At 38.4% G+C, this 9939-nt stretch overlaps 1 non-coding gene across 1 annotated transcript; it reads left to right on the top strand.

Moving 5' to 3' along the window:
• Positions 1 to 480: 480 nt before the first annotated feature.
• LOC125997687 (U6 spliceosomal RNA) lies at positions 481 to 585 on the top strand. The gene has a single exon (XR_007491724.1). It is a non-coding gene; the product is annotated as a U6 spliceosomal RNA (small nuclear RNA).
• Positions 586 to 9939: the final 9354 nt, after the last annotated feature.

Here is a 9939-nt window from a genome sequence, read left to right as displayed (position 1 = left end):
TCTCTCAAGCTGTCAGAAAAAAAAAACTGATTTATGATTCCTGCTCCTTATCCTATTGGCACAAAGGAGAGGGGTGTGACCCTCTTACCTGAGCAAATAGGCATAAGTGAATTCCATGAGCCAGACAGAATCTTTTTCCTGTCCAAGGAAAGACTTGAAAGGCCACGGGTCACAGGCAAAACAACTTTGAAACATCCGGCTAAGGCTCAGTCATTCCCTGAAAGGAGAGCCCGGTCTTGGTCATCCCCAAATTATGTGACACTTCGGTGGAAGTTTGAGGAAAAACAGAAGCATTCTGTGGTCATACATTGTTTTAGTGAAATCACAATTTCATTGATTTGTCTCTCCACATTGATAAAGCAACTCCAAGTATTGGCCACAAAACCATCATGCAGAGACACTCACCTCATCAGACCTCAACTGGGCCACATCTGGCTGCAGACCCTAGTCTTCCTCCAGGGAAGGATCCATGATTAAAAGATTCACTTCGGCAGCACATATACTAAAATTGGAACGATACAGAGAAGATGAGCATGGCCCCTGCGCAAGGATGACAAGAAAATTCGTGAAGCGTTCCATATTTAAAAAAAAAAAAGAGAGAGACTCAGGAGGGTCCCCTTGTAAGGAGGCTGTTGACATCGATCTGAATAGAATCTGGGTGAGTGATTGACTCTGTGAGTTCTGCAGGCTCATAGCAGGCTGCACAGAGGAGCAACTCTCTTACACTCTAGAGTCCTTGGAGCTTCAGAGCTCTTGCAGACTCAGAGAAGTTTCCAAAGTTGAAAGCTCAGCGGAGGAAAATCATATCACCAATTAAATGGTTTGAACCTTAACAAAATAAGTTTTCCTTGGAAGCTGTTTTTGTTGCTTTAAATCAAAAACAAAGCCTCTCAGACTGCAGATAAACAGGACTCAGAGACTTAGGCAATTTGGGGAGCTGTGTGTTTCGCTCTGCCCTCTGGTCCCTTTCTCTCCATTTGTTAAGTTCAGAATGGATGGAGCAGGGTCAAATGTGACATTTGTGAGAAATGACTTCTTGACAGCTAGATAACCTCCAGAAGAGCACATGACTTCTTCCAAATAAGAGGTTGAACTTTCTTTTACCATGGAACAGAAGAGAAAACATGACACATTTATTCAGTTCCTCCCCCAAATAATTAGTTAGCCTGTCTCTACTTTCCAAGCATAGAGATGAGAAAAGGGTAATATTCAGTTCCCATGAAGGTGGAAGAAATGGCTATTTAGTATATCATTATTCTTTTGTTTTATCAATGTATTTAGCATCTATCAATATATCTGCCACTTTATAGATAGAATTAGGTCCTATCTAATAAGAATCTTGCTTATAAAAACAGCTTCATTCAGAATAAATAATATCTTTCCAGGGCTACTATATATACCAATGACTCAATATTTTACACTCAAAACATTGGAGGTGAAAGTACTCTTATGATTTTCTTTATAGATGGGGAAACTAGAGTGGAAGTGACTAAGTCACATAGTCAGGTCACACAGCAAGAGGTGACACCATGTCTAGAAATCTGTCTGCTTTGTCACTAATGGATCAAAGCATGGAGTTATGTGCTCATAATTTATTTAACCCTCCCAACAGAACCTAGCAAGGAGGAGTAAACATCCCTGTTTTACTAAGTGAGGAAAAGAAATCACTTGCTCACAGTCACAGCTAGTGAGGGGGTAGGGTCAGGACTTGAACCCCGATTTGTTTTCATTTTGTAACTCTGGAGGATAATTCAAGGCAGCTGGAATCATGCTATCAAGTAGAGAAGGGGTGTTCCAAATTAGTGACCAGCACGGTGCCAGGCACATTCTCTGTTATTGATTTTGAATAAAACTGAACTTTTACCTCTACTTCAATTCCCTTGACAATGAAGAAACAGAGACTCAAAGAGTTTGCAAAACTACTACATGCAATTCATATAAACTGAACAGTAGGGAAGGCTTTTGAACAAAGATAAATGCATGATTAGTAGAAGAAAGACAGTGTATATGACTCAAGACAGGCTAAGTGTATACTCGTGTGTTTGTGTGTTTCTATAGTTATCAAATTTCAGTGATGGGAAGATTTATGAACCAAGATTTACTTTATTCATGTTTCAGTCCTTTAGATTGAATTTAGTTCAACGTCATGATGTAGAGTTCAGGATGGCAAGGATACTACCATGTTATGGCTCACTTTCTTAGTACAAAGCTCTTGGATTGCTTGCCATAGGAAAATGAAGCATGGAAAATGCACACTGGTACTTCAAAAACAAAAACAAACAAACAAAAAAAGAGTGACCTGCATTATCTCCACTCACTTCTCTTTACCCACTCTTATAAGTTATTCTTAATATTCAGAAGACCAGACATAATAATCTTCTTCCATTCCTGGAGAGGTAGGAAGCTGGATATATTGATGAGTAGTAGAACATATTCAATGCAAATGGTTAAGTCTTTTCACCTTGAAGTTAAGTAAAACATTTTTGAATTCTAACTGAAATTGGTATTGGCCATATGATATTAATGTCTTAACTTTATCTCTCAAAGTTTCTTTGTCTTATGTTAATTGGTGACTATAAGATAAACATGTAAAGCACTTTATTGCTGGGTTGGACATCATACAAGTCTGTAAGTGTGGAGTTCACATTTACAAGATTAAAATCTCTTGGGAAGCATTAGAGAAACATATATAGTTTAAAATGGATTTACTAGTTCTGAAAGAGTTCACTAGGATAGTGATGAAATGAGATAGTTTATTAATGAGTAAGAAATTATAAAAGTACCTGTGAGAGGATGAGGACCCAAAATAGATCCATGGTTGCAGAGAATAGTAACTGATTTGAGAAAAACGGAGAACATTAAAATGGTTGGTAATTTTGAGCTGTATCTTGGTTTTAGATTTTCTCTGCTACCTTAGTGGCCTATCGCTGGTGGCTATAAGAAAGTTGGAGTGAGGCACCATGAAACATTCTAAATCTAAAGCCAACAACAACAGAATCAAAACCCAATTTGGGGAATATGTGATGCATGCTGGGAACAGGGGTGGAGGGAGGACAACACTGGTGGTGGGAATGCCCCTGATTCAATGTCACTATGTACCTAAATATTACTGTGAAAAATTTGTAATCCACTTTGGTCAAAATAAAAATTATTTAAATTAAAACGATAACAACAACAACAAAAACATTTTAAAGCAGAAGAGAGTCTTGCAGAAGATAAAAGGAGTGATGCTCTATCAGCAATGTTGGGGCCAAAGTCCACTCCCTCCTCTCCCCCTTCTTCTGGGACAAAGTTGGATTGGAAGAATAAAAAACCTGGGAAAGGGTGGCAGGAGTCAGGAGTTAAAATTTGCAGGAAATGTCATATTTGGTTAAGGCTAGAGGGACTTGTAATAGATAAGGTCAATGGATTGACTGAAACTAGTCACCCTTGACCTCTAGATCCCTCTACCAAAGATCAAAGCCTGGAGGCATGGGGTCTGAGGACAGGTAATGCATTGACCATGAGATCTGAGGATAGAAGGGGACTGGAAGTATGTTGACCTTAGGGTCTTGTCTACTTTCTTCCTCTGATTCTAGGATCTGACACCATGTTCATAGTCTGAACTACATTAATAAATGGGGATGGAGCCTCCTTCTGGGAAAGGAGTTTGAGAAGTCCTTTTCCCAGTGCCACTGGAGACTGTTCTATTACTGATGTTCAACTGAGGATAGTAGGCAGCAAATGTCACCACCAACCAAAAGTAGAGACATTTTTAATTCTATTCTTGTAAATTCCTTTTCAGAACATTAAAGTCTTTCATTTTTAAACTAGGTTATGGCTTAGTGGGAAACCACTTACTTCATAATTGTGAGGTCTTGGGTAGGATCCCTAAAACCACATACACAGACACACACATATTCAGCTAAATACTATCACTTTTGTCAGTTTGTTTCTGAGCAGTACAGGGAATGCCCCTAGGTTGCACTTGCTTGGGCAGACTCTTGGACACAAAACTTAGAATAGATTATAAGTGACTTGTGGAAACTTTTGATCCTTCTGCCAGAGTACTCAGTGCCTCTTGTTCTGTCTTTGCTTCTTATTGGATGGAATATGCCCAACGACCAGGCAAATATTCTCAAGGAAAAATATCAAATCCATGTGGGGATCTAAGTTACAGTTCAAAACCAAATAAAAATGGTTCAGGATCATTGTGCCATGGCCCATCTTCCTCTGCGTAAGTCATAAAGAATTTTATTGCTTTCAGCTTCCCCACACCCCTTTTTCTACTTGCTCATTTAAAAACAGATTATGATTAAAATATATGTATATAGCAAAATTTACCATTTGATCCATTTTTTTTAAAAAAAAGAACCAGCTAGTGGCATTAAGTACATTCAACTGGGGTTACTCCTGGCTATGTGCTCAGAAATTGCTCCTGACTTTGGGGACCATCTGGGATGCTGGGGATCAAACCAAGGTCCATCCTGGGTTAGCTTCATGCAAGGCAAAAGCCCTACCTCTGTGCCATCACTTCGGCCCCTACTTTTAACTTTGTAACCTATTTTTCATCTTATTTCACATACAAAATTTTTATTATCAAGTGACTCTGTCATCTCTGTGGATACAAACCATGGCAAAAAATGGCTTATGGAAATCTCTCTAAACCTACTCCTGCTCTGTTAGAATGGGCACTTCTAAATTTCCCATGCTCTGAAGAATCCAGTGCCTATTGGGTGCACCTATTTTTTCCCTTGGCACTTCGTAAATGATTGATTTTTCATACTGTGGATCCAGATACCCCCTTTTGTGTGGGAAGATGATTAGTACCAAACTAAACCTTTTCTTGGTCATAGGAGTTGAAAAGAACAAAATAGTTTCAAGTAACACAATATAGCATTTTTTTACAGTTTATATTTCTCTGATAAAACTGTAGACTGAAATGTCAAATGTGATCATAAAAAGTTTTTAAAAACCACCCCTAGGGAACTCTCTCTGGAGCCTGTGTTTCCTGTATACACAGCTTCCTAGAGTTGGAATGGATAGAAAAAAAGAAGATGGAGAAGAGTATTACTTCCATCAATGTGGGTGGATATTCACCATCTTTGCCCACTGCCCCTTATTATTTATTTATTTATTTATTTATTTTTTTTTACCATGTTTCTATTGAGTTTGGAAGTGGACATCTCAAGGAGTATGCACTCTTCAGATATTTCCACTGGGATTGAGAGGGCCACTCTGAAAAGAAATTCTACGGCCAGGTAGAATTCCTTTTGGAATGTTCAGGTCAAGGCAGCTTGATTGTATGGATCATTAAAGCATCTAATCAATCCTATGTTCAGAAAAACCTGACCAGAATGCCTAGAGCTTTACCAGTGCTTCTCAATTATTTTCTGTCATGCCCCCCTAGGAAGAAGAAAACATTTTTCACGCCCCCCCCCCCTGCACGACTGTAAATAGTATTCTTATTAAAAATCTTTAACCTGCAAAACAAAAATATATAAAATAATTTGAGCTGATTTTTTTTAACCAAAGGTGATGTCTGGATTAATAGCTACAATGAGCATGTTTTGCAATGCAGAGCTTTTCCAAGCGGGGTTTGAAGCAGGACAAAGTAACTCTCAGCTTCAGAGACATACAGAGACATAAACACGGGGCTTAGCTTGTTCTCACAGTGTATGCCGAGGTCAAATGGGCCCTCCTTTATGGAGCCTCGCACCCCCCCTGGGGGGAGGGCCCCACTATTTGAGAACCACTGATTTATACCAAGTTCTGTGGGAAGCTGGAGTAATTGAGATAAGTCAGAAGATTCCTGCCCTGTAACTTAAGAGTCCAGAAGAAAGACTGAAGTTATCCGTGTGCGAGTGACCAGCTAAGCAGGTGCCATGCCGTAAAGCAAAGGGACACTGTCCCCCCAACTCTGTACTACATACTCAAATCTCAGAAGATAATTATTTGAGAGGCAGGGAGATTGTTCAGAGGTCAAAGATCTGAGTTCTATCCCCAACAACTCATTCCCATCACTCATTCCCATATCAACCACCATCTGGTGTAACTTTGTTGACCCCCAAAACTACTGGGATAGAGAAGCACCTTGTTGCTTTACTCCACAATCAACCATCTGGCCAAATTGGCTAAGTATCATTGCGAGGACCACACCAGGCTTCTGAACACCTCTTGGTAGTCTCTTACCTCCAACCTCACACATTCTCCTCCCATTAAAAATGTTCTGAGCACCCATCATCATTTATGGAAAAAATATACATATATATCATTTTCACTCACATCCTAATCCCAAACTACTTACTCTGTCTTTGCTTGATTTCAAACCCAATCTTCCACTGGATCTTTTTTTTCTTTTTTGAGCCCAGGAATGACATTAGATTCAACTTCCTTACCTTATTTCTCTAAAACTCTCCTTCCACAGAGTTTTACATTCATATCTTGGAACTCTCTAGTTTTCTCTGCCCATCATCACACTGTTTGCTTTATCCAAAGTTACTGATTATGTTTTTGCATTTGGGGACATACCCAGCAGTGTTAGAGAAATACTCTTAGGTTTATGCTTGGGGGCGACTCCTGAAAGTGCTTGGAGGACCATGTGATGCCAGGAATTGAACCGAGAGCCTTACATGTACAAGACAAATGCTCTATCACCAAGCCACATGCCCAGCACTCACCCCTATTTCATATTTAATCTGGCCTCTTGAATACATTTCTTATCTTGATTAATTTACTTTACACCATCTATCCATCCTAGTCCTTACTATAGGAAGTTTGATAGCAATATACCCAATACTTAAATTAGAAATTCATCTTTCTTATTGTCCAACTCAAGTTGACACCATATTTTTTTCTCTTGTTGGAAGCTGTATGTGTGCTCAGAGAATGTCAATGACACTGTTTTTAGTATTAATCTCAGATCATGACACTAAAAAGAAGTCAATAGTTAGAGCTTCATGTCCCATTTATTATTTTTTTAAGAAACATGGAGGTACTTTTCTGCTTTGTGTTACTGATAAGGCCACTTCACTTATAGGTAATAGCCTAAAGAATCCTAAAATCCTAGAATCTACTGTCAGATAGTCTCTTTCTACTTTATTCTATAATGTCTCATAAAACTGGTGTTTTATGGAACAAACTCTTGGAACAACCCAATCAAGTCTGTTTCGATGCTTCTGTCAAACAAATAAAGATAATATATGCAAATATCCAAATATAAATGGACTGACCAGTTGCAATGTCAGATGAATTACATTCTCTTTGGATCTGCATCATTATGCGTTATCCCTGACATGGATGTCTGGGTGACCTTTTTAAAGTATAAGTTGGCATCTTGCAGGTTTGTCATTCCTATGATATAATAAATAAATTTTAGAGACGAATGTTCAGAGCTTGAACTGAGTGATTCCTACCTGGGTTTCCAGTATCATTTCTCTCCTGACTCCTAAAGACATCTTGAATTCCGTTTATTACTTTTCTTGCATTACCCTTTCTTCCATCCTTTTCTTTGTCCCATAACTTTGCAAATACTGTGGCCTCTGTCTGGGATTTATGTTTGCTTTCGGAATGTGCTCTTACTCATTCTCCAAGCCTCAGTTCAACTGAGTCTTTTTGCCTTTGTCTACAGACTATCACTAGGTGGGTTATCTTTCTCCTTCACTACAAAGTAAGCCTCATTCTCTTATTCCACTTACTGTTCCCAACAGGTTTATAGCCATTGACTTGCTTGAATAAGCAAATAAAATTGAAGGTTAATGTACAAATTAAGCAAATGGGAGGTCTGGAATCAGCAATCTGGAGTCTTAATCTTTCCGAAACAAAGGGAAGAGGTAACTCTAATGTTCAAAGTGCATCTGCAGTGGTTCCTTGGTCCTACACCAAACACATTGATATTTGTTTTTGTTTGTTATTTTTCTTTTCGCACTTTCTGGTTTAGCATAACCATTTATTATGTCAAATCCTCTGATAATTCAGTAAAAACGATCCCTTGTGTTGACTGTTTCTCATCAGTCTTGGGCTTGAACCTCTAGGGGGAGCTCAAGGCTTCCCCCTCTTCAAGGATGACAAGTAAATGGAGTGGGATTCCTATTTGGAGAAAAACACAATCATAAATGGAACTGGACTGAACAAACACTCTTATAGTCATCACCTTCCATTTCATAGTTTCTAGTTCTTCTCTTTTCTTTTTGGTATTTTACATCATTTGGGTTTTCTTGGATGGATTCATAAAGGCCTTACAAAGGATTGAGCTTGGAAGGGTGGGGTGGGTGTTATAAGAATTCAGGGCCATTGCTCTAAATAGGAATAAGATCAAATGCATTCTTGGTATCTTTGTTTCTTAAGTTCTTATTATGGTGGGAGGCAAGCTTCTAGAAACTAGAACACAAGATCATAATTCAGGTACTATGCTAGACTCTGGACTGTCATGAAGAGTTAGACATAATTCTTGACCACAAAGACTTTACGTCTCAACATTAAGCCAGTCACATTCCTGTGTCTAAGCAACAAAAATGCAAGATGGAGGAGTTCTGGTTTAATAATAGTAACAAAACAAAACAGAAAACCAAGGAGCTACCATTTATCATCAATTCAAAACGAAAATTCAGAGTGATGTGGTTGTTGAAAATGTAGTAATGTTAGGCTCTATTAACAGAAATATTCTCTGTAGATCAAAGGAGTTAATTGTCCCACTATAATTAGCAGACATCGGGAGTATTGTATTTCCTTCTAGACACCACAGTTGGAGAGGAATACGGACAAATTAGAGTTTATCCGAAGGAGGCTGGCCAACATGGTGAGGGGGATGGAAACCCTATCACACAGAAACAATTGAAGGACCTGGGAATGTTTAGTCTGGGAAATAAAAGACTTAGGTGGTGAAACATAATAGTTATTTTCAAAGATTTGTCATATGGAAAAAGACATATTTGCTCCATGTATTGTTTCCAGATAATATCTTCTAAGGACAGTACTTGGTTGAATGGGTGGAAATTCTGGGGAAATATTTTTAGTTCAACATGAAGAGATTCTTCTAGCATCCAGGCTTTCAATAGCACATTAAGTACTCTTATTCTTTTTTTTTCATCATTTTTTTAATTGTGACTGAAGTTCATTACACAGAATTATTTACATTACATAGTGACAGGAATGAAGGGCATTCCCACCACTAATGTTGTCCTCCCTCCACTCCTGTTCCCAGCATGTCTCCCACATATTCCTCCTTTACCCCCCAGAATCCTAGTGCAACTGGTCTCCACCTTACAGCTTTTACAGGTTGGGTATCTATTCTGTTTGGTGTTCCAGTCTGGTCATTTTTTATTTACACTACATGTTCATATGACTGGTCCTGGTATCATTCTTTTCCCCCCTCAATTTATGAGGCTGTATGATTCAAGTTATGCTATTCTGTTGGAGATAAAAAGGTTAAGGAAAAGAGAAGAAAAAATTTGGTATCGACTACTAAAAAAGAAAAAAAATCACCGAATAATATCCACAAAAGTGAAAAAAGGAAGAAAAAAGTGGAAGAAAAAAAAGAGAAGAAGAAAACAGAGAAGGAAAATAATATCAAAAAACAAACAAGATATAAAACAAAACAAAAGCAGAAAAAGTGCTGCAGTGGTAGGGTTTGCTGTTACCACACCTTTTTTTTTTTTTTTGTATAGGCACAGTAAGTATTGGGGAAGGAAGGAAATTTCCGTGGCCTAAGAGATTCAGGGTTTCTCCACTCTTGAAGCATATTGTCATAGGAACAACCATTGGCTCCATACCTTCTGATTGCCATATCCCAGGTTTTTATTTTATTTTATTTTATTTTTTTTTGTGGTGTTAGGAACCTTCCCTCTCAGTTGTGGATGAGAAAATAAGGCCACTGTAGCAAGCAATCTTGGTATTTGCGCAGGTCCTAGGACAAGGCCTAGGATAGAGTCTTTAAGGTTCTAGAAGTACTGTTCCAACATT

The sequence above is a fragment of the Suncus etruscus genome, chromosome 19, assembly GCF_024139225.1.
Source record: "Suncus etruscus isolate mSunEtr1 chromosome 19, mSunEtr1.pri.cur, whole genome shotgun sequence".
Lineage (NCBI taxonomy): Eukaryota > Metazoa > Chordata > Mammalia > Eulipotyphla > Soricidae > Suncus > Suncus etruscus.
The sequence above is the reverse complement of the archived record's forward strand: the minus strand, read 5'-3'. Positions and strand labels throughout refer to the sequence as shown.